The sequence below is a fragment of the Scyliorhinus torazame genome, chromosome 3 (assembly GCF_047496885.1).
Source record: "Scyliorhinus torazame isolate Kashiwa2021f chromosome 3, sScyTor2.1, whole genome shotgun sequence".
In the NCBI taxonomy this organism is placed as follows: Eukaryota; Metazoa; Chordata; class Chondrichthyes; order Carcharhiniformes; family Scyliorhinidae; genus Scyliorhinus; species Scyliorhinus torazame.
The window spans coordinates 226,824,480-226,848,787 of NC_092709.1; the positions used below are offsets into that span (position 1 = coordinate 226,824,480).

A 24,308-nucleotide genomic window follows, 5' to 3' on the forward strand; every position below is an offset into this window, starting at 1 on the left:
CGGTGGTTCTTGACCCACCCTTGAGGCGGTCAACCCGAACTCCTCGCAAGCCCATTAGACTGGACTTATAACACCGTTCATATGTCTAACAAGTTACACAATTTTATATGATAACCTGTTGTTGTTTATTGTTCCAGATATCGTCTGACTGGACCACTGTTCAAGTTTTTTTTCTCGTTCGCATTCATGTTCTGTTATGGTACAACCTTGTTCATGTGACGCACCCGACATCGCCCCATGTAAATAGTTACGTCATATGCACATGCTGTACACAACACACACACACTCTTAGATGCACTCACGACGCGATCATATTTATTACCACGTAGGCACATATCTTTGTAAAAAGGGGGGATGTCATGATATTCAAACACACACATCATGATGGACACACCAACAGACAAATCAGAGCACACAACACCACAACCAATCACACACAAGGACAGCAACCACATAAAAGCACGAGCACGACACCTAGTGGACAGTAGGTCTGGGGACAAAGACACGGACAAGACCTGTTACAAGATCACAAACAGGGAATCCCCACGTGCAGAGTATCAAGACAAAACTGAACATAGAAAGTTTAAATAAAATAGCGTTGTACCATATACAACCGTGTTGGCTCATCTGTATGTCAGAACGCCCAACACCACATATATAACCGGCCTTTTTTGAAGTAGTGACCGGGAATCCAAAATGGTGGGTCACCTCCAAGTCACTGAAGCAAGGAAGTGAGCAAAATGAAAAACCTTTAGATAAGGATTATAATTGATTAGAGGCTTTAGTTGATGTTAGAATCAATGACATATTAAGAAAGAATACAATGAAGAAAGTTTCCGATCGGATTTCATGTAAAGAGAAAGACTGTTTGCAACTTGCTTTACTGTGCCATGGCATTTTTTATGCCTATCCATACTGTGATGTCTTCTTAGTTCAGTACTAATTGTTGCTAACCGATCAGACTGCTTGTCCAACACCCAGTACTGGATAAGAAGACATTTCTTCCAACTTAACATGAGGAAGCCATTTTTTCTGATCCCTGCAAAGAACTCATTCCCTAGCTGTCAGATCTATTTCACTTCCTGGCAACCTTGAGGCTGAACTGGACTATTTGCAATTTGGTGTGATTTTTGTCTCATAAGAGTCATAGATTTTACAGAATGGAAACAGGCCCTTTGGCCCAACTTGTCCATGCCGCCCAGTTTTTACCACTAAGCTAATCCCAAATGCCCGCATTTGGCCCATATTCCTCTATACCCATCTTACCCCTATAACTGTCTAACTGCTTTTTACAAGACAAAATTATATCCGCCTCTCCAACTGCCTTTGGCAGCTCGTTCCAGACACTCACCACCCTCTGTGTGAAATAATTGCCCCTCTTACCTTAAATCTAAGCCCTCTAGTTTTAGACTCCCCTAACTTTGGCAAAAGATGTTGACTATCTACCTTATCTATGCCCTTTATTGTTTTACAGACCTCTACAAGATCACTCCTAAGCTTCCTACGCTCCAGGGAAAAAAGTCCCAATCTATCCAGCTTCTCCTTATAACTCAAACCATCAAGTGCCAGTAGCATCCTAGTAAATCTTTTCTGCACTCTTTCTAGTTTAAAATATCCTTTCTACAACAGGGCGGCCAGATCTGTACACAGTATTCCAAGTGTGGCCTTACTTAATGTCTTGTACAACATCAACAAGACGTCCCAACTCCTGTATTCAATGTTCTGATCAATGAAACCAAGCATGCCGAATGCCTTCTTCACCACCCTGTCCACCTGTGACTCCACTTTCAAGGAGCTATGAACCTGTACTCCTAGATCTGTTTGTTTTATGACTCTCCGCAACACCCTACCATTAACTGAGTAGGTCCTGCCCCAATTCGATCTACCAAAATGCATCATCTCACATTTATCTAAATTAAACTCCATCTGCCATTCATCGGCCCACTGGCCCAATTGATCAAGATTCCGTTGTAATCCTAGATAACCTTCTTCACTGACAACTATGCCACCAATCTTGGTGCAAACTTACAAACAATGCCTTCTAAATTCTCATCCAAATCATTAATATCAATAACAAATAACAGTGGACCCAGCACTGATCCCTGAGGCACACCACTGGTCACAGGCCTCCAGTTTGAAAAACAACCCTCTACAACCATCCTTTGACTTCTGATTAAGAGATGAGCTTCCAACCACATATCCATAACAATGGTGCCAGAATTTATTGCCCATCCCTAATTACTCTGGAGGAGGCAGTTAAGAGTCAACCATGTTGCTGTCTGGAGTCACATGTCGGCCAGACAAGGTAAGGACAGCAAATTTTCTTCCTTAAAGGACATTAGTGAACCAGATGTTTTTTTTTTTTTTACAACAATCGACAATGGTTTCATGGTCATTAATTCCAGATTTTTATTGAATTCAAATTTCACCATCTGCAGTGGCGGCATTTGAACCTGGGTCCCCAAAGCATTACTCTGGATCTCTGGCGGACTAGTCCAATGACAATACCACTATGCCACCGCCTCCCCATGGCTAGGACAGTCAATTTCCACCTCCGTAACATCACCCGACTCCTTCCCTCCCTCAGTTCATCCGCTGCAGAAACGCCATCCAACAATTTGTTATCTCTAGTCCTGACTATTCTAATGTGCTCTTGGCTGTCCTCCCAACTCTCATCTAGGTTGGTTCCTGGTCAAGCAATGCCTTGATTTTAAAACTTGCATCTTGCATTTCAAGTCCCTCCATGGCCTTGTCACTGCCCATGTCTCTAACCTCCGCCAGCACCACGCCCTCCAAGATATCTGCACTCATCTAATTCTGGCCTCATGAACATCCATGATTTTAATTGCTTCACCATTGGTGGCTGCATCTTTAGCTGTCCAGCCTGTAAACTGTGCAGGTCCCACCCTAAAACTCTCTCTCACCCTTTAAGTTTACCTCTTTGATGAAGCTTTTGGGCATCTCCTCTAATATTGCCTTGTGGTTTTCACTTTATATTGTTTCCCTGAAGCACCTTTGAACATTTTATTATGTTAAAGGAGTGTGGTAATCACCACTGTTGTATATATTAGGAGATGTGTGGGAAGGCCTTGAACACGCTCTTCGCCAGACACATACTCTCTACTCGTAGTCAGCTCCCTGGTGAGTCCGTAGAAGATTTCTGGCGTGCTTTAATTCCCCTGGTCAGATACTGTGACTGTCAGGCCATCACGGCCACGGAACATTCGAACCTTCTCATGCGGGACGCTGTCGTCACGGGGATAGGGTCAGACCACATCTACAGCGACTTTTAGAGGGGGCCACGCTCGACCTCGCGGAAACCAAAGAGCTGGCGCTATTGATGACAATCGCCTCGCGCAATATCCAGGCCTACACCCCCGGCCGCGCGGCCCACTCCTCCTACGCATCGTGGACTCCGCAGACGTCCGCCCCACAGGGGACCCCACTCAGCTAATCCTACACATGTGCCACGCGCCAGCCAGGAAGCCCTGGGGGCCCCAGATGTTACTCCTGTGGGCAGCAAAAACACCCGGCCAAGGCTGCCCGACCCGCAGCGCCCTCTGCAAGGCCTGCGGCAAGAAGGGGCACTTCGCTGCGGTGTGCCAGACCCGCTCAGTCGCCGCGATCGCCCCGACCCTCCCCGCGTACGGGCAGTGGGCGCCACCATCTTCCCCTCCTCGGACCACGCGTGGCCAGTGGGCGCCGCCATCTATTTCAACACCCGCCACGTGCGGCCCATGGGCGCCGCCATCTTGTCCACCTCAGGATCTTCAGGCGCCGCCATATTGTCTCCCCCACGGCACATGGGCGCCACCATCGTACCAGGACCTGTGCCCCCCGGGCACCCCATCGTCCGACACCAGCGATGACCAGCCGCGACTTGCCTCGGTCGCGATTGACCAGTCTCGCCCACACAAACTAGCCACCGCCTCGACAAGCATGAAGGTCAATGGGCACGAGATCTCCTGTCTGCTGGACTCCGGGAGCACCGAAAGCTTCATCCATCCCGATACGGTAAGGCGCTGCTCCCTCGCGGTACACCCCACCAATCAGAGAATCTCCCTGGCCTCCGGGTCCCATTCCGTGGCGATCTGGGGGTACTGTATAGCCACGCTCACAATCCAGGGCGTAGAATTCAGCGGTTTCCGCCTCTACGTCCTCCCCAACCTCTGCGCTGCCCTGCTACTCGGCATAGACTTCCAGTGTAATCTCCAGAGCCTAACATTGAAATTTGGCAGGCCCCTACCACCCCTCACTGTGTGCGGCCTTGCGACCCTAAAGGTCGACCCACCTTCCCTATTCGCAAACCTAACCCCGGATTGCAAATCCATCGCCACCAGGGGCAGACGGTACAGCACCCAGGACAGGACCTTCACCAGGTCAGAGGTCCAGCGGCTGCTTCGGGAAGGCATCATCGAGGCCAGCAACAGCCCCTGGAAAGCCCAAGTGGTAGTGGTGAAAACTGTAGAGAAACACCGAATGGTCGTGGACTACAGCCAGACCATCAATCGGTACACGCAGCTCGGCGCGTACCCCCTCCCACGCATATCTGATATGGTAAATCAGATTTCACAGGACCGGGTCTTCTCAACTGTAGACCTAAAATCCGCCTACCACCAGCGGACCGCCCATACACTGCCTTCGAGGCAGATGGCCGCCTCTACCATTTTCTTAGGGTTCCCTTCGGCGTCACCAACGGGGTCTCGGTCTTCCAAAGGGAGATGGACCGAATGGTCGACCGGCACGGGCTGCGGGCCACTTTCCCGTACCTAGACAATGTCACTGTTATAACCTGCCTGCTTACCATTGGCTGGGGACTAATGACAATCCCACAAACCTGTGGGAGTATGAGCTTCCTATATGAGGGGGGCGGGGAAATCATTAGCAGACTCCCTGTATAAATAAAGCTGGCCAGTTTGGAACCAGCAGGAAAGAGTAAGCAGCTAGCGAGGTTGCTGCTGTTGTATATGTTATTGTAATAAATGTTATTTCTTTGTATCCTTGAAACCCGTGCTGGATTCTTCGTGGCCCTCACAAAACTGGCGACGAGGGTTAAAGTGAATAGCTGTCTACACTGCTGAAGCCACCTCCCTGGATTTTTGTTGGATACAGGTTGGAAGTTGTTTTCTAATACACCATGCCTCTGTACGGACGTCTGGATGTTTTTGATGCTGCGCTGGAAAGCTGGAACCAGTACGCACAACGGATGCGTTACTATTTCCGGGCAAACAATATCACCGAAAACGAGCGCCAGGTGGTCATATTGCTCACCGCCTGCGGCCCGCATACGTTTGGGGTGATTAGGAGCCTTACGTACCCAGCTGTGCCGGACACAAAAACGTTTGATGAACTTGTGAATTTAGTGGGGCAGCATTTTAACCCAACCCCGTCCATGATGGTCCAACGTTACCGGTTTAATACCGCTGAGAGGACCCCAGGAGATTCCCTTGCCGACTTTCTATCCAGGCTACGTAGGATTGCGGAGTACTGTGACTACGGTGAGACCTTGTCAGAAATGTTCCGCGACCGTTTGGTTTGCGGTATTAACAATGCGGCCACCCAGAGAAAGTTGTTAGCCCAGCCAAAACTGACTTTTCAACAGGCCATTCAAATAGTATTGTCCCGAGAGAGCGCAGAACGAGGAGTGCAGGAGCTACAGGGAATGGAAGTGCATGCCTTGGGGCGCAACCCCTTCCATCTGAAAACTTCCCCCTGCACTTCTGCGGTACCTTGGGCGAGGCGACTTCCGGATCGACGCCAGTGGCCGTCGGACATTCCTCCCCGAACGGAGCCTTCTCCAGATCCAATGGATGAGGAGCCATGTCCGTGTCAGACTTGTAGGCGCCGACCCGGTCGCGGATGCCGGTCCTGGAGGCGCCAGAGGTGCCGTCGTTCTGACCGAAACTGGGACCAGAACAGGGGCCATACCTCCCATGTGGATGAACCTGCGGCGACTACTCCTGAGGACGTGGAGACGCAGGACGACTGCCTGCAGCTGCATTGTGTGGCAGCTCCCCGTGTGGCCCCCATTAAGGTGACAGTACGGGACAATGGTCACCCGGTTGAGATGGAGTTGGACACTGGCACAGCGGTCTCCGTGATCGCCCAGAGGACATTCGACTGCATCAAGCAGGGTATACAGACCCTTACATTAACCGACACACAGGCCAGGTTGGCCACCTACACGGGGAACCATTGGACATTGCAGGAACTACGATGACCCCTGTTGTCTATGGACGCCAGGAGGGGCGTTTCCCACTTATCGTGGTGCGCGGCCATGGGCCCAGCCTGTTGGGTCGGGACTGGTTGCGCCATTTGCGCTTGCAGTGGCAGCACATCCTCCAAACAGTTTCTGGAGGGTTGGCTGAGGTGCTAGGACGATACCTAGATGTATTCCAGCCCGGTTTGGGGAAAATAAAAGGGCCGTAGCCCGTATCCAAGTCGAACCAGGAGCCACGCCGCGCTATTTCCGGGCGCGCCCGGTGCCTTACGCCTTGCTCGAGAAGGTAGAAGGGGAGCTCACTCGTTTGGAAACTTTGGGTATTATCAGGCCTGTCCGTTTCGCTGACTGGGCAGCACTAATTGTACCTGTAATGAAGCCAGATGCCACAGTTCGCTTGTGCGGCAACTATAAACTTAGTGAATACGGCTTCCCGACTCGACCGATATCCAATGCCTCGCATAGAGGATCTCTACGCAAAGCTTGCAGGTGGACTCTCGTTCACAAAATTAGATATGAGTCACGCCTACCTACAGTTGGAGCTGGACCCTGCCTCCCGACCATATGTAACAATTAACACACACCGGAGCCTGTATGAATATACACGTTTGCCCTTTGGAGTATCCTCTGCCTGCGCTATTTTTCAACGCGTTATGGAGGGCATTTTGAGAGGTTTACCACGTGTCGCTGTCTACTTAGATGACGTTTTGGTCACAGGGACGTCGGAGCAGGAACATTTGGAAAATCTGGAGGTGTCCGTTTACGTCGCACAAAATGTGTCTTTCAGGCGAAGGAAGTAGTCTACCTGGGTTATCGGGTGGACTGTGAAGGTTTGCAACCCATCGCAGAGAAGGTGCGCGCGATTCAACAGGCCCCCGCCCCGACTGACGCTTCGCAGCTTTGTTCTTTTCCTCGGCCTCGTAAACTATTATGGGAAGTTCCTCCCCAATCTGGCAACTACGTGGCCCTGTTGCATCTTCTGCTAAAGAAAAATCATACCTGGGTTTGGCGTCAGCCGCAAGAAACAGCTTTCCGGCGGGTAAAACAACAATTGTCGTCGTCTGTGTTACTAACCCACTATGATCCTGGAAAGCCTTTGCTCGTCACGTGATGCATCACGTGATGGTATTGGGGCCGTCCTGTCCCACAAGATGGAGAACGGGGCCGAGCGGCCGATAGCTTTCGCCTCCCGCACATTGACTGCAGCGGAATAAAAGTACGCGCAGATCGAGAAGGAGGGCCTGGCAGTGGTCTTTGCGGTGAAACGTTTCCACCAGTACGTGTATGGCCGCCACTTCACTATCGTGACTGATCATAAGCCTCTGCTGGGACTTTTCAGAGAGGATAAGCCAATACCGCCCATTGCTTCCGCACGGATCCACGCTGGGCTTTGTTGCTCGCTGCATACGAGTATTCTCTGGAGCACAAACCAGGAACGCAGATAGCGAATGCCGACGCACTGAGCCGATTGCCTTTATCGACCGGCCCCATGTCGACCCCCACGACCAGTGAGTTGGTTGCAACCCTAAATTTTATGGACACCTTGCCTGTCACGGCATCACAGATCCGTAAGTGGACCCAGACGGAGCCAGTCCTGTCAAAGGTTCGACACATAGTCCTGTATGGTGGGCAGCATAGACAGCTCCTAGGCGAGTTGCGGGCATTTTCCCTGTCAGAATTCAGCGTGGAAGACGGCATTCTCTTGTGGGAGACGCGTGTGATTGTCCCAGAAAAAGGACAGGAGCTGATACTCAGAGACTTGCACAATGGACATCCAGGTGTGACCAAAATGAAAATGTTGGCCCGGAGTTATGTTTGGTGGCCAGGCCTCGACGCCGACATTGAGAAGGTGGCCCAAAATTGCTCCATTTGTCAGGAGCATCAGAAGCTTCCGCTGGCCGCGCCCCTACATCACTGGGAATGGCCATGGCGGCCTTGGGCACGCTTGCATGCAGATTTCGCTGGTCCTTTTCGAGGATCCATGTTCATTTTATTAATCGACGCCCAGTCTAAATGGCTAGAGGTGCATAAGATGCTAGGCACAACGTCCTGCGCAACAATTGAGAAGATGCGTTTGTCTTTTAGTACGCATGGCCTCCCCGAGGTGCTGGTCACGGATAACGGCACTCCATTCACCAGTGAGGAGTTTGCGAGGTTCATGAAGATGAACGGCATACGCCATATCCGCACTGCCTCTTACCACCCTGCTTCAAATGGGTTGGCGGAGCGCGCAGTGCAGACATTCAAACGAGGCCTATAGAAGCAGTCTTCCGGGTCAATGGACACGAGACTGGCTCGCTTTTTATTTTCGTATAGGACCACCCCCCATGCGGTGACTGGGGTAGCTCCCACAGAACTCCTAATGGGCCGGAGACTTAACACCCGCCTTAGTATGGTTTTCCCGGACATTGGCGTAGAAGTACGCCGCACACAAGAACTGTAGGGACAGGGTTTTTCTCGGCAACGCCCGATTCGGTGACCCAGTGTTCGTTCGCAATTTTGCTGGTGGTGCCCAGTGGGTCCCTGGCGTAATCTTTCGCCAAACGGGTCCTATATCATACCAGGATCGTCTCCAGCGCAAACATGTAGACCACGTTCGGTCCAGAAGACTATCCCTTCCAAAGATTCCGCGCCCCCGGAGCTAATTTCTACAGCCGCAGAGACCAGAGACAATGGAAAGAAGTCCTCACAATCTTCTTCTGGTGCCTCACTCCAAGCCTGCGCAGGTTGTTACAGAACCGTGTGAAGATAGAGACGCCGAGATGACAGAGGCAGCAGACTCTGACTCCGAGATGGAGACGCAGGACGCATCAGAGGGGGAATCCTCGGGCCCACGGGCCGTGGATGTACAACCGTTACGCCGTTCATCACGGAAGAGCCGGTCTCCGTCTCGTTACACGCCGCCTGATCCAGCGCCTCGTGCAAATAGTGTCCGGCCTGCGGCAAAACAAGTCCGACGCCCTCCTTCGCCAGGGTCTTCGGTGGATTCCTTGGACTTTGGGGGGAGGGATGTTATAACCTGCCTGCTTACCATTGGCTGGGGACTAATGACAATCCTATGGGAGTATGTGCTTCCCCAATGAGGCCGGCGGAGAAATCATTAGCAGACTCCCTGTATAAATAAAGCTGGCCAGTTTGGAACCAGCAGGAAGGAGTAAGCAGCAAGCGAGGTTGCTGCTGTTGTGTATATAATTTCTTTGTATCCTTGAAACTCGTGCTGGATTCTTCGTGGCCCTCACAAAAGTCACCATCTGCGGCCACGATCAGCAGGGCCATGATGCCAACCGTGCCAAATTTGTTCACACCGCCACTCAACTAAACCTCACCTATAACAAGGAGAAGTGCGTATTCAGCACTGAACCACTTAGCCATCCTTGGCTATGTGGTCCAGAACAGAGTTCTGGGGCCCGACCTCGACCGCATGCGCCCCCTCATGGAACTCCCCCTTCCCCACTGTCCCAAGGCCCTCAAACGCTGCCTGGGGTTCTTTTCTTACTACGCCCAGTGGGTCCCAAACTATGCGGCAAGGCCCGCCCACTCATCCAGTCCATTCTTTTCCCCCTGACGGCCGAGGGTCAACAGGCCTTCAACTGTAATAGGGTCGACATCGCCAAGGCCGCGATGCATGCAGTCGACGAGACGTTACCCTTTCAAGTGGAGAGCGACGCATCAGACGTCGCTCTAGCCGCCACCCTCAACCAGGCAGGCAGGCCCGTGGCATTCTTTTCACAAACCCTTCATGCCTCCGAAATTCGACACTCCTCCGTCGAAAAAGAGGCCCAGGCTATCTTTGAAGCTGTGCGGCTTTGGAGGCATTACCTGGCCGGCAGGAGATTCACTCTCCTCACTGACCAATAGTCGGTAGCTTTCATGTTGAACAACACACAGTGGGGCAAGATCAAAAACAATAAAATCTTGCGGTGGAGGATCGAGCTCTCCACCTACAACTACGAGATTTTGTACCGCCCCGGTAAGCTCAACGAGCCCCCCGATGCCCTATCCCGAGGAACATGTGCCAGCGCACAGGTGGACCGTCTGCGGACTCTGCACGACAATCTTTCTCACCCGGGAGTCACATGGTTGTACCACTTCATCAAGGCCCGCAATCTGCCCTACTCCGTCGAGGAAGTACGGGCAATCACCAGAGACTGCCGGGTCTGTGCGGAGTGCAAACCGCACTTCTACCAGCCGGACAGCCCGTGCCTGGTGAAGGCCTCCCGCCCCTTTGAACGCCTCAGCGTGGATTTCAAAGGGCCCCTCCCCTCCGCAACACGTATTTCCTCAGTGTGGTCGATGAGTACTCCAGATCCCCCTTCGCCATCCCATGTCCCGACATGACGTCTGCCACCGTCATCAAAGCCCTCAACACCATCTTCGCTCTGTTCGGCTTCCCCGCCGACATCCACAGCGACAGGGGATCCTCATTCATGAGTGATGAGCTGCATCAGTTCCTGTCAGCAGGGGTATCGCCTCCAGCAGGACGACCAGCTATAACCCCCGGGAAAACGGGCAGGTGGAGAGGGAGAACGGGACGGTCTGGAGGGCCGTCCAGCTGGCCCTACGGTCCAGAAATCTCCCGGCCTCCCGCTGGCAGGAATTCCTCCCCGATGCACTTCACTCCATTTGGTCGCTCCTATGCACTGCGACTAATGACACACCCCATGAACGTCTCTTCGCCTTCCCCAGGAAGTCCACATCCGGGGTGTCGCTCCTGACTTGGCTTGCAGCTCCAGAACCCGTACTCCTCCGTAGGCACGTACGACTCCACAAGGCGGATCCGTTGGTTGAAAGGGTGCAGTTACTCCACGCTAACCCCCAGTATGCCTACGTAGCGTACCCCGACGGCCGCCAGGATACTGTCTCCCTCAGGGACCTGGCACCAGCAGGTTCCCCACACACACACCCCTCCAGCCCGGCGCCACCCTCTCCTCCCCCGGTGCACCCAGCAGCAACCCTCCCCGGGACCATCAGTCCTCCCCCTGCTCACGCCCGAGGATGAGGAGGATTTCGGCACGCTCCCGGAGTCACCGAGGACCAGACTGGCACCGGAATCGCCGCCACTACTGTGTCGCTCCCAATGTGATATCAAGGCCCCGGACCGGCTAAACCTGTATCTGGTTCGGGACTGTTAAAGCACCATGTACTGGACTCCAAAATTCTTTTGCCTCTGTATATTAAAACTTGTTCTGAATAGAGTTCTCCGCCACCCCCACCGGACTCAATTTTAACAGGGGTTGAATGTGGTAATCACCACTTTTGTATATATTAGGAGATGTGTGGTAAGGCCCTGTACTACAGGTAACGGGGTACTCCCTGCCTGCTGGCTCCGCCCAGTAGGCGGAGTATAAATATGTGTGCTCCCCATACAGCAGCCATTTCGCCAGCTGCTGTAGGAGGCCACACATCTTAGTGTAATAAAGCCTCAGTTGTATTCAACTCTCATCTTTGTGCAATTGATCGTGCATCAAGGAGTTTTCAAACAAGTTGTTGTTCATCTCACTGGTATCAATCTTTGGATTAGCAAGAAAGGTAAATTAGAAAGATTTAATTTAAAGCTTAAGTTCAAAGTTTCAGTTTAAAAGGGCAAACAGGAGTTTCAGATTTCTAAGCTATTGGGAAATTTATAGGGGATGTCTTCACTTGCACTGAAATGGCACCATTGATGTTGCGGATAGTTTATTAGGATATCTGGGCCTGCCCAGATGTAAGGCAGAGACAGAAAAATGTGATGCTTCTAAAGAATGATTCAGAGTAAGTCAACTGTATGATGGTAGGAGAAACAAAAAAAAGGCTAAACGATCATAACATAATTAGCTTGTAACGAGCCAAATATAAAGCTGATTGGTAAGAACATACTACAGGGGAATGAAAGTGATCCTAGTCTGAAAAATTGAAGGGAAACGTTGAATGATAAAACAGCAATGGTGACTAAGTATGAGATTGTAACATTCTAATGAGGGGTAAATAGGGATTAATGTAAGTGTTCAAAATATGGGCATGGTAGCTCCACGATTATGATACTGGGCACTTGGTTCAAATTTCATCATGGCACATTGTGAAATTGAATTCAATAAGCCTGAATGACAACAAGAATGCCATAATAAGAAAATGAAATGAAAGAAAATCGCTTATTGTCACAAGTAGGCTTCAAAGAAGTTACTGTGAAAAGCCTCTAGTCGCCACATTCCGGCGCCTGTTCGGGGAGGCTGGTATGGGAACTGAACCATGCTGCTGGCCTGCCTTGGTCTACTTTGAAAGCCAGCGATTTAGCCCAGTGTGCTAAACCAGCCCATTAACCAGTTCATTAATATACATTGGGGAAGGGAGCACAGCACTGCAAACAAGTCTTGCTTGCACATGACTTCGCTCCCACAGTAGGTGGTGGAGTCTTACTCCCTTCTGAAGTGGCCTAGAAAACCACCCAATTGTAAATAATTGCTCCAAAGTTACGTTATAAGAAGATCAGAGCTAACAGCAACAAGCCAAGCACTATATTAGGATAAAACAAATCCAATCTCAGCTCAATCAACCTGCAAAGATTCAAAAGTACCTGAAAAAGTCAAAGATTCAAAAGTACCTTGAAAATTCAAACCTAACATTTGTAGGTGGATTTTTTCCTCTTTTTGTTTACATTAAATAAAATTCTGTGCTGAACTTGAAATCAAGTTTACAGCTGACTTAACTCAGGTGTCAAATCTCTAATTAAACATAAACACTAGTTTAGTTCTGTCTGAATCTAAAATTATTTTAGCTTGAACTCTTTGTTAAATCCAGATCTAAATAGAATCTACCTTGCATATTAAAGGAAACAGAAAATCAGTGATCAGTTTCCACCTTTGTGTACATTTTATTTGTTCTCAAAAAGTGAGCAACGTTGCCAGGGCCATAGTGAATGCCCATCTCAATTTTTGCCACTTCTCTTGGAATAATTGCATTAGGTCTCATCAATATTACAGACTATTTTCCTTAGTACAGCAAAAATCAGTTATGTACAAAAGGATTCTTTCTTTTTTTAGGTTAAGTTGTGTTTTACTAGCTACTTACCATCACATCATATTCAAAATTATTCTTTGCCTTCATGAATATGTGCCCTCTTTTCCCCAAAAAGCAGGATGATTATAGATTATTTTCACTGAACAGGTAAATGGTCTATCATGCCTTTTTTCATCAGTGGTGACATTTGGCTGTTGATTTGTAAGAAATTCTATTGAAGTGTTCATCAGAGATTATTTAAGTAACCAAAACATAAATTCTCATTTTAAATTTAATGTAGCAGATACTAGGATTGGTATAAGAAAATCATCATGCAGGGCTTGGTGGATTGAATTGTTTTATTCTAAAATAGCAGATATATCCATGTAAGTAACAGAAAGCATATCTTGGCAAAAGTTCAACGTTTAAAATTATTGAATTGATAGAAACTGCAGATATCAATCAAAGCTTCAATGTCAATTGAAGCGGAGAGTTTGGTAATGTGAATAAAACAGAGGGAAAAATTGTCTAACGGTTGGATGAATTTTAACAATTACATTCCAAAATTAACTTAAAGCTTGTCATCTCAAATGCCAAATACTTGATAATTAGTGGGTGTTCTGGACACTGTGCGCTATGTTTTCATATTAATATATGCTTATCACCATACTAGTAATTAAATTGCCAGTCATACAGGCTACAGATGTGTTTTATTATGATTTATACTGAAGCACGTTTCAGAATTTTTGTTTTTTAAATTCGGAAGGCTTCAACAGCAGCTACAGCTTGCAATTCAAAGATTGTTCTTACTTGTTAAAAATTCCTTAGGGTCGGCAAAAAGCTTGCTGCATATTTGTTGATTCATTGAGTGCACAATATCAGTGCATTTGCGATTGGCTCGTTATATATCCCTTATCATTGTATGCACACGTCAACTCTATAAACTTAGTCGAAACAATGCAAAACTTAGTGGCCCGAAATCTGTGGTAGTAATGGTGGGGAGGTTGTCAGGATCACATTTATTACTGGTTAAAACTGACAACAATTTCTACCATGTGCACAAGTGCAGTTAAACACAGAAATCCAGAAGTGCTGGCCGGAATTCTCCAGCTGTTTCTATTCACTTTTCCCGCTGACAGTGTACCCCCGCCCACAGGTTTTCCAGTGGCGTGGGGTAGTTACAATGGGAAGTCCCATTGACAACCGGCTGGAGAATAGAATCTTGCCGACAGTGAACGGCGCGCGGCTGAGAAACACGAAGGTGCGGGACTGGAGATTCGCGCCCTCTATCAGAGATTCTCTGCGCCACCACAGGGTGCACTACTGCAGTCTTCGCAGATGGACTTAAAATCAAGCTCACTGATTTAATATACACTTAAAAAAACTAATAACCCACTATTTCCATTGTAAAGACTGCTGAAAACCTTGACCCTTGTTCGGTCAGGAATAACTGACATACTAAATGATAATTACTTAACCATCTCTCTAGTCCTGCAAAATACATTTTACAAACATGGAGTCTCACACAACAAATGACATTGTTAGATGGTTTGATTTTTTTTTCTCGTTTGTGCTTTGATATTCCCTTAATCTCATGGGTATGCCCCAGTCTTTCTGCTTTCCGTGCAATGATTTAAATGCAACTTGTATTTTCTGCTTTTAAAAATGCTTTGCAGCTTGTGGCAATTCTCCAAGTTCATTGATTGATCAGTCTCCCTGCTGCCCATCCTGTTCACACACCCAACCAATCCCCTCTTAAAGGTGGTCAAAATTGAAAGTGACAGTGGAATAGAGGAATCTACACATTAAGAGCTCACTAACGCTTTGTGGTCAGCCTTACTCAAGGCGAATAGCAAGCACTGTTCCCTCACAGCTGACCATAAAATTCAGACAACTGTGTTCTGATTTTCCTGCATCACAATCAATTTATAACAATGTACCATAAGACCATAAGACATAGGAGTGGAGGTAAGGCCATTCGGCCCATCGAGTCCACTCCACCATTCAATCATGGCTGATTTCAACTCCATTTCCCCGCTCTCTCTCCATAGCCCTTAATTCCTCGAGAAATCAAGAATTTATCAACTTCTGTCTTAAAGACACTCAACGTCCCGGCCTCCACCGCCCTCTGTGGCAATGAATTCCACAGACCCACCACTTTCTGGCTGAAGAAATTTCTCCTCATCTCTGTTCTAAAGTGACTCCCTTTTATTCTAAGGCTGTGCCCCCGGGTCCTAGTCTCCCCTGCTAATGGAAACAACTTCCCTATGTCCACCCTATCTAAGCCATTCATTATCTTGTAAGTTTCTATTAGATCTCCCCTCAACCTCCTAAACTCCAATGAATATAATCCCAGGATCCTCAGACATTCATCGTATGTTAGGCCTACCATTCCTGGGATCATCCGTGTGAATCTCCGCTGGACCCGCTCCAGTGCCAGTATGTCCTTCCTGAGGTGTGGGGCCCAAAATTGCTCACAGTATTCTAAATGGGGCCTAACTAATGCTTTATAAAGCTTCAGAAGTACATCCCTGCTTTTATATTCCAAGCCTCTTGAGATGAATGACAACATTGCATTTGCTTTCTTAATTACGGACTCAACCTGAAAGTTTACCTTTAGAGAATCCTGGACTAGGACTCCCAAGTCCCTTTGCACTTCAGCATTATGAATTTTGTCACCGTTTAGAAAATAGTACATGCCTCTATTCTTTTTTCCAAAGTGCAAGACCTCGCACTTGCCCACGTTGAATTTCATCAGCCATTTCTTGGACCACTCTCCTAAACTGTCTAAATCTTTCTGCAGCCTCCCCACCTCCTCCATACTACCTGCCCCTCCACCTATCTTTGTATCATCGGCAAACTTAGCCAGAATGCCCCCAGTCCCGTCATCTAGATCGTTAATATATAAAGAGAACAGCTGTGGCCCCAACACTGAACCCTGCGGGACACCACTCATCACCGGTTGCCATTCCGAAAAAGAGCCTTTTATCCCAACTCTCTGCCTTCTGCCTGACAGCCAATCGTCAATCCACGTTAGTACCTTGCCTCGAATACCATGGACCCTTATTTTACTCAGCAGTCTCCCGTGAGGCACCTTATCAAAGGCCTTTTGGAAGTCAAGATAGATAACATCCATTGGCTCTCCTTGGTCTAACCTATTTGTTATCTCTTCAAAGAACTCTAACAGGTTTGTCAGGCACGACCTCCCCTTACTAAATCCATGCTGACTTGTCCTAATCCGACCCTGCACATCCAAGAATTTAGAAATCTCATCCTTAACAATGGATTCTAGAATCTTGCCAACAACCGAGGTTAGGCTAATTGGCCTATAATTTTCCATCTTTTTCCTTTGTATAAATACAACACAAAGCACCCTAATACATTGATTATCACAATGTCCACTGGTACCTCTTGCGACATGCATTTCCTGTCATTGGAAGTTTGTATCATTTGTATCATCACTGATTGAATACTTGAAAACTACATTTGGCATGGAAAGGTTGAGACAAAAGCAATCAAGTACATGATTAATCCCCGGGATATCCCTAACTTTACCACAATAATAGTCAGTTTTGATATGTAGATGAATATGGCAACCAATTTGCACAAAGCAAGATGTCACAAACATAAATGAAACAAATGGGTAGTTAATCTGTTCCACTGGTGTTGAATCAGCGATCAATGTTGGCTCAGGAACTTTTTCTTTCAAGTATCAGGGGATCTTTATCCTCATTCGAACACAGTGCCTTCAACAGATGCATTCCCTTAAGTACTGCACTGACATGCCTGCCAATGCTCAAGTCTCCTAACTAGGGCTTGAACTCTTTCACTTCTGACTTAGAGATAAGAGAGTTATCACTATGTCAAACTTATGTATAGAACAGGAAAGAGCCAAATTCATTCACTGGTCTGTGCTGAATTGGTTACATTAAGAGTGATTTAGTATCCATGGGCGAGTAAGGAGGAACATCAACTATGGATTCTGCTCCTGGTTACTATTTTATGACTCCTTTTGAAATGTGTGTGAATGGCGATGCTGGGTGTAAACAAGGACATCATTTTGATTTGTGGAAATCTTCTGGGGCGTAAATAACCTGTTTCCGAGACACCAAGGAAACTTTGAAAACATTATATTTGAAGATTTATCTCATCTCAGGCTGAGGAATTGGAATTTGGTGACATTGTGGTCGGATAGAAACAAAGGTGAGATTCAGAATGTCTTCAGGTAAAATGATGAAGCAGTATTCTGCTGTTAATGATTGATGGCTGGGACTCCAGCAGTGTGTGAAGAAGCCTGACAAAGTTGACTAATGTATCCCTTACTATATTTATAAAATATTGCAAATCATGTACATCAGCGTCAGTCACATATTTCTGCTATCATAATGTTTTACATGATAATTTTCCTTATCATCTGCATCTCGTCAAAATCCATTTCATTAAACACCAAACCATAACTGAACAAGTATCTAAGATGAATTGAGTGAGAAGAGAGCAGATACACAAACTTTCAAGAAGCATTTAATGAGAATATATAGAAACAATAAGTCAAACATCATCAGTCAGTAAAATCCACAGAAAGAAGCTGAACCAATAAAACATAATAAAGTTGGCAGGACAGGTGAGCAATTGCAGCTGGAGCATGTGGGATCCGGTGGAGAACAGTGCGATCCATGGCAACCAAATCCACAGAGTCTGCAGCTCCAGGCAGCACAGATTGATGTGAATGCGAGTGAAGTAGAAGTGCCAAGATGTGCTTTCTGTTACTTACATGAATATATCTGCTATTTTAGAATAAAACAACAACTCAATCAACCAAGCCGTGCATGATGATTTTCTTATACCAATCTGAGAAAGTAAAAGTGGAGGAGCCTCAGTTCGCAATTGACCAACAGGTTTGAGGTATTTGCAGCTTGTTCGGATGTGAACAATGACTGCGGAGGGCATGAACAAACTTAATATGGCACCATTGTATAGTTAATGTGCCATTAAAGAGGAGGGAATAGAACTGAAATATAATTGTAGTAAGGGACAGTATAGTTCAGGGGGTAGACACTCTTCTCTGCAGACAAGAGAGTGAGAGCTGAAGGTTGTGTAGCCAGCCCAGTACCAGAATTCAAAACATCTGTTTGGGGCTGGAGAGAAACATGCAGCTGCTGTGGTCCACATGGGTGCCAACGGTAGAGCTAAGACTAGGAAAGAGTTACCAGCAAATTGGAGTAGGACAAATTAAGATAACCGATTGAGAAATGGGTTTTGATTCACAGGGCACTGACACCAGTACTGACGAAAGAGAGTGTTGTGCCATTTGGATAATATTCAGCAGAACCCAGTGTCCTGGTGAATCATATAGTTAGGGCTGCAAAGAGGGCTTTAAACTATATAATGTGGGGGAGGGAATCACATGAGGGCACAATTGGTAAGTTCAGTACAATACACGTAGTATTCATGACAAAGTGGATGAAATGATAGGACAAATAGAAGTGAATAATATCTGATGGCTGTCACAGAGATGTGGTTGCAATGTGACCAAGGTTGGAACCTGAACATTCAAGGGTATTTGACATTTTGGAAACACAGGAATAAAGGAAAAGTAGGTTGAGGTAGCTGTTATCAAAAGATGAGATTATTATTAGATTAGTACAGTGGTGAAAAATGACCTTGGCTCAGAAGAATCAGTTTAGGTGGAGATAAGAAATAGCAAAGAAAAAAACGTCACTTGTGGGAGTAGTTTATAGGGCCCCTAACAGTAGCTACATTGTAGATCAGAGTATATATGCAGAAACAATAGGGGCCTGTAATACAGTATCAGGAAACCGGACCAGACCTCAACATTTGTTAGGTATAGGACGAGAACCCCAAACAATTTTTCTAATTGTAAAACTGTGAGGAAAGGATGCTTCACCCCAGGAGTGATGACTCTGACCAATAGATATCCTTTATGTTCAAACAACCTTTAATTTAACTACAGAATTAAACATATTCACATCAAATAAATAACTTTACAATTATCATTCAAACAGTTCTTAATAAAAGGAAAAACTTGAACTTACTATCCATACCTGCTACTGTAAGGATCCTTCCCGTTTATTCCATTATTTCCCTTTTTGTTTTGCTATTATCATTTTTGATCCATGGATGATTAATGAACATGTATATTTAAGTCAAGCAGCAGAGAGGAGTGAGAAATTCAGAGGTTACAGGAGAGAACACTCTGCTGGTTTTGAACAGGAGACCTCAGACCTTTCAGCACCAGAGAGAGACGGGGTGAGACTTGGTTTGATTCGAACATAAGAACATAAGAACTGGGAGCAGGAGTAGACCATCTGGCCCCTTGAGCTTGCTCCGCCATTCTGATTTTTTTGTGGACTCAGCTCCACTTACCTGCCCGCTCACTATAACCCTTAATTCCTTTACTGCTCAAAAATCTATCTATCTCTGTCTTAAAAACATCTAACGAGGTAGCCTCAACTGCTTCACTGGGCAGGGAATTCCACAGATTCGCAACAGCAAAGAAGTTCCTCCTCAACTCAGTCCTAAATCTGCTCCCCCTTATTTTGAGGCTATGCCTCCCCGCCAGTGGAAACCTCTATCTTACCTATTCTCTTCATAATTTTATATGTTTCTATAAGATCCGCCCTCATTCTTCTAAATTCTAACGAGTATAATCCCAGTCTATTCAGTCTCTCCTCATAAGCCAATCCTCTCAACTTCAGAATCACCGAGTGAATCTCCTCTGCACCCGCTCCAGTACATCCTTTCTCAAGTAAGGAGACCAAAACTATACATAGTATTCCAGGTAAGGCCTCACCAGCACTCTATACAGCTGCAACATTATATCCTTGTTTTTAAACTCCATCCCTATTTGCCTTCTTAATTACCTGCTGCACCTGCAAACCAACTATTTGCAATTCATGCACAAGGACAACCTGGTCCCTCTGCACAGCAGCATGCTGCAATTTTTTCTCATTTGAATAATAGTCCATTTTGCTGTTATTCCTACCAAATTGGATGACTTCACATTTACCAACATTGTACTCCATCTGCCAGACCCTTGTCCAGTCACTTAAACTATCTATATCCCTCTGCAGACTTTCAGTGGCCTGGGCACACTTTGCTCTACCACTTATCTTAGTGTCATCTGCAAACTTTGATACATTACACTTGGTCCTCAACTCCAGATCATCTATTTTATTGATCTTGAATGTTAACCTGTTCTTGTAATTGTGCATTGTGTGAATTGTTTCCTGACCATTTTCGATCAATAAATACATATGTTTTCCATGTTTGGGTTATGTTTTGGTGCTGAAAATCTTGGATTGGGAGCACATCTCCTGATTTTACATACGTTTAAATGAGAAAACCTGCTCAGCTATAAGTAGTTTTGATTTAAGTGGTGGTTTCCAGGAACGTATCTACTACTTAAAATGAAGTATCTACTACTTAAAATGCAGCTAATTATCATAATCCCAAGTGTGATGAATGTAGAAATTGTTATGTATTATATTTTATTTTTGTGGCAGTAATGTTATTAAAAACCATGGTTTGAAATACATACAGGCAGTTACATTGATAAGATGATGTAAGCTTGATAAGATGATGTAACTAATGGGAGGAGCTACTGTAACAGGCATTTTAGCAGAGACTGTTGAGTTTTCCTGAAAGTCAAACCATGAAGGCAGTTTCTGAGACGTCAGCTAGAGATCCTGTATTGTTGACAGGATTCAGGTCCATCTCTTAAAACAGTCTCAAAGAACATCTCTTAACAAGAATGTATGGGTCTGCTAACTGTACTTACGTTAGCTTTTTCTCTCCCTACAGATGCTGCCAGACCTGCTGAGATTTTCCAGCATTTTCTCTTTGATTGTACTTAAAAATGGATTGAGATGGTAATGTTGTTCGAGTAGAAGTAAAGATAGCAGTTAAAGGTTATCATGTCACTGTATTGATTAGCATTGTTTAACAGGTAATTGCAAGCTTTTTTTGTGTGATGTTAAAGATATTTTAATACTGTGTTAATAAAGTTTGTTTTAACATATCTATCCCTATTTTACATGAAATCATTCCTAGAGCGACGTATCCTTTCCCCACACTCTTACAAAATAAGCATAAAATATTGGGGTTTCTGTCCAGTATCCTCGCAACTGTTGGTGGCTGGTCTGGGATCGTAATATCATCAATGTTCATTTCTAGTCGTAATGAGGTGTGTCTTTTCCAGTCAGTGGACACTGCCCCAAGCGCTTAGTTGGTGCCTCTCATGTAGAAAGTATCGTAATGCACTATTCAGAGGTTGGGGAAAAGAGAAAAGCACATCGGACAGAACAAACATCGAGCCACAGGGTGGGGCTGGTGGTGTGGGGGGAAAAGGAGAAAGATAAGGAAGGCTTTTAAAAAGTTTGATGCTCGATCAATAACTCCAGAAGCGAGATTGGAGACAATTGAAGGCTTTATTACACTAGATGTTTCCCCCAGCAGCGCAGGTACAGAAGGCAGCTGCTGGGGAGACACGGGCTCTTATACTCCGCCTTACTGGGTGGAACCAGCAGGAGAGTTAACCAATGAAAACAGTACCTCCTACACCAATGATCTTACAGCATTACAGTGTACCGTAATATCTCTAATACCGGCTACCACATTCACCCCCTGTTAAAAAGAATCCGGCGGGGGTGGAGGCTTCCCATTACACAGTGGTAGAGGTTAAGGTTATGGAGGTACCCGGTATACATCAGTACATTGGTTTTGCCTCGTTACATCGCAACTATTTACAAAATTTATTTGCAGTTCAGAATTAAGCAATTAGTCGATCGGGGGCCCTGGTGGTCCTCTGCGATCGTCGTAGCTTTGGTGGTGATGCAGGCGCCGGCTTGGGCATCTGTGGCTCCGGGAGCGTGGCTTCGGCTTCTTCGGCAGCTTCATCATCCCTAGACGGGACCGGTGGGAGGACCGATCCACCTGGGAAAGGGGCAGCTGTGGGGTGCGCCGGTGGGAGGGAGGGTGGGATTGGTGGGGGTGTGTGTGGGGATCCAGCGGGCGCCAGGTCCCGTAGGGAGACCGTATCTTGTCGGCCGTTGGGGTACGCCACATAGGCGCCAGCCAGGTTGGGAGCGAGGTCCCGGAGAAGGACTTCCTAGGGAAGACAAGGAGACGTTCTTGAGGTGTTTGGTTGGTCGTGGCACACATCAGTGACCGGATGGAGTGGAGGGCATCCGGGACCGTAGGGCCAGTAGGACGGTCTTCCAGACCGTTCCATTCTCCCTCTCTACCTGTCCGTTTCCCCGGGGGTTGTAACTGGTCGTCCTGCTCGAGGCAATGCCCTTGCTGAGCAGGAATTGACGCAGTTCGTCGCTCATAAAGGAGGACCCCCTATCGCTGTGTATGTAGGCGGGGAAACCGAACAGCGTAAAGATACTGTGGAGGGCTTTTATGACGGTAGCTGAGGTCATGTCGGGGCAGGGAATGGCGAATGGGAACCGGGAGTACTCGTCAATCATGTTCAGGAAGTACGTGTTGCGGTCGGTGGAGGGGAGGGGCCCTTTGAAGTCCATACTGAGGCGTTCAAAAGGACGGGATGCCTTTATCAGGTGCACTTTCTCTGGCCTGTAGAAGTGCGGCTTGCACTCCGCGCAGATTTGGCAGTTCCAGGTGGCTGTCCTGACCTCCACGATGGAGTAGGGCAGGTTGCGGGTTTTAATGAAATGGAAGAATCGAGTGACCCCGGGGTGGCAGAGGACCTCGTGGAGGCGGTCCACTAGTGCGCCGACACATGTGCCGCGGGATAGGGCATCAGGAGGCTCGTTTAGCTTCCCGGGACGATATAAGATCTCATAGTTGTAGGTGGAGAGTTTGATCCTCCACCGCAAGATCTTGTTGTTTTTTATCTTGCCCCGCTGTGCATTATCGAACATGAAGGCCACCGACCATCAGTCAGTGAGGAGTGAATCTCCTGCCGGCCAGGTAATGCCTCCAATGCCGCAAAGCTTCTACTATGGCCTGGGCCTCCTCTTCAACTGAGGAATGGCGGATTTCTGAAGCGTGCAGGGTGCATGAGAAGGCGGCCACGGGTCTGCCTGCTTGGTTGAGGGTGGCCGCCAGAGCTACGTCGGACGCATCGCTCTCGACTTGGAAGGGGAGGGACTCGTCGATGGCGTGCATAGTGGCCTTTGCGATGTCCGCTTTGATGCGGCTTAAGGCCTGGCGGGCCTCTGTCGACAGGGGAAAAACCGTGGATTGGATTAGCGGGCGGGCCTTATCCGCATAGTTGGGGACCCACTGGGCAATAAGAGAAAAATCCCAGTCAGCGTTTCAGGGCCATGGAGCAGTGAGGGAGGGGGAACTCCATGAGGCGGCGCATGCGTTCAGGGTCTGGACTTATAACTCCGTCATGCATTACGTAGCCGAGGATGGCTAGACGGTCGGTGCTGAACACGCATTTTTCCTTGTTATATGTGAGATTAAGGATTTTTGCGGGATGGAGAAATTTTCGGAGGTTGGTGTCGTGGTCCTGCTGGTCGTGGCCGCAGATGGTGACAGTATCGAGGTACGGAAACGTGGCCCGCAAACCGTACCGGTCAACCATTCGGTCCATCTCTCGTTGGAAGACCGAGACTCCATTAGTGACACCGAAGGGAACCCTTAGGAAGTGGTAGAGCTGCCCATCTGCTTCGAAAGCAGTGTATTTGCGGTCGCTAGGGTGGATGGGGAGCTGGTGGTAGGCGGACTTTAGATCCACCGTGGAAAAGACCTTGTATTGTGCGATCCTGTTGACCAGATTGGATATGCGGGGAGAGGGTACGCGTCAAGCTGCGTATACCTGTTGATGGTCTGGCTATAATCGATGACCATCCTATGCTTCTCCCATGTCTTTACAATCACTACTTGAGCTCTCCAGGGACTGTTGCTAGTCTCAATGACACCTTCCCTCAGTAATCGCTGGACCTCCGACCTAATAAAGGTCCGGTCCTGGGCACCGTACCGTCTGCTCCTGGTGGCGACAGGTTTGCAATCCGGGACGAGGTTCGCAAACAGGGAAGGTGGATCGACCTTGAGGATCGCGAGGCTGCAGACAGTGAGGGGGGTATAGGGCCGCCGAAGTTAAAGGTTAAGCTTTGGAGGTTGC

At 47.4% G+C, this 24,308-nt stretch overlaps 1 protein-coding gene across 5 annotated transcripts in view; it reads right to left on the reverse strand.

Moving 5' to 3' along the window:
- Positions 1 to 24,308, reverse strand: part of ipo11 (importin 11) — an 878,696-nt gene that overhangs the window by 248,325 nt on the left and 606,063 nt on the right. The gene's annotated exons all lie outside the window — the stretch shown is intronic.